Raw genomic sequence first — 1819 nt, forward strand, 5'->3', positions numbered from 1 at the left:
CAATCAATCAATCAAAACTTTATTTTATAGCACTTTACAAACCCCAAGGCGACCAAAGTGCTGCACAGCATAAAATAAAATAAAAACATAGTAATTTAAACGCATGCAAAACAATCAGAACTTCAAAAACAAAACAGAAAGGAGAAAAAAATCAATAAATAGAGAGAGAGTGAGACTATGCTATTACACGTGCTCTCTGGAGTTAAAAGCCAAACCAAAAAGATGGGTCTTTAATAGAGATTGAGACTCAATAAGTGTTCTGGCAGACCGCACAGAAAGAGGGAGACTGTTCCAATCACTGCTGGATGTTTGACCCGTGAGCTCTTTGCTTTTTTGTAACTGTGGCCTTGGCGTTTAGCTGAACAGTCTAACTGTTGCGACCTGGGTGATCTGAATAATCTTCACATTTTCAACTCATCTTCTACAGAGGCAATAACACTTTTCAGACAGTCAAACTGTTGAAACTTGTTCTAATTTAAACACCAATAAAGAAGTAAGATGTTATTTTCTCAACATACCAGTTGTAGTTGTGATTTCCTGGATTGGCCTTGCTGTGGCTCGATGTTACTTTGGTAAAACTCCTTTAATTCCCTCAACAAGATGAGCTGCCAWCTTTGATTAACCCTCTCTGACCTTCACCGTCTGCTGGCAGGTGTTGTCTATTTCCTGGACTGTCCTCAGCAGCCCAACATCCCCATCTACCTGATCAGGTTGGTGTTTATTCCCCTGCTGATGCTTTCACTCATGGTTCTTCCCYACGAGGAGAATCCTTCTTACCTACAGGAGCGCCTCAGAGGATCCAGAGCCTGCAAGGAGAACCTTTCAGTTTTATTTGTGATCGTGTGGTTTGTGTTGGGTGAGGATGGAAAATATCACAGATCCCATTCTCCTTTTTGGATTCACAGAATTTACTCAATTTTTTTTAAATCTTTTTATAGGTGATGTGTGGATTTTCTCCATCTATCAGCCACAGTACGAGTCCACAGCAGCTGATGGTTTTTACTGTGATAAAACTCTGAACACATTTGCTTTAATGCTGTATTTGAGACATTTGGGATAGGAGTCCTTCTTGTCAGACCCTTGAAAGGCTTGTTGTGCTTTGTGAACATGAGTCCTGCTCCACGAGATGCAGACTTTTATGGTCATGTTTGAGGTGAAAATGTCACCGATCACATGTGAGGTTACTTCAGTAATACTTAAAGTAGAAGGAAACATTTGTAAATTATCTCTGTTTGCTTATTGTTAATGTATAACAAACACTTAAATACTGAAATACAAAAACTAAATCATGAGATAGAATTTAGTGGTGGACATGGTTCCGCTTATCAGCTAACAGCAAATAGCAAAACTACTGTAATTTTCCATTTAGCACAGAAATGTCAAACACTAATCTTCATGTTATTCTCATTGCGACAGTTGAGCACTGCTAACAAACAACAACTGAGCTCTATATGGTATTTCCTGTACAGGAACAGCTTTTTAACATGTCCTCTTATTAAAGCACTACATGTACAACTGACTAAATGTGAAATAAATAATTCTGAACTCTCCCACAGTCTGAGAGGGAATTCCCACTGGAGGTGTGTTCCAGCTTAAATTTACAACTTGTAAGTGGGAAATTCCCACTTTTCAGTACAATTGGGCCGCAGCAAAAGTAGCTGGTGGAAATGCAGTGAAATGGAGATTTTACATAACAGATTTTGCAGAATACCATCTACTTTGAAACTTGTGCTCCTCCACCTATAGTGGTGGGATGCCATGTGTTTGTGCTACACATTCTCACTCCCAAGTCGTCACATATTGACGCTTAAGGTAAGGT

This window comes from Austrofundulus limnaeus, unplaced genomic scaffold (genome assembly GCF_001266775.1).
Source record: "Austrofundulus limnaeus strain Quisiro unplaced genomic scaffold, Austrofundulus_limnaeus-1.0 Scaffold925, whole genome shotgun sequence".
Lineage (NCBI taxonomy): Eukaryota > Metazoa > Chordata > Actinopteri > Cyprinodontiformes > Rivulidae > Austrofundulus > Austrofundulus limnaeus.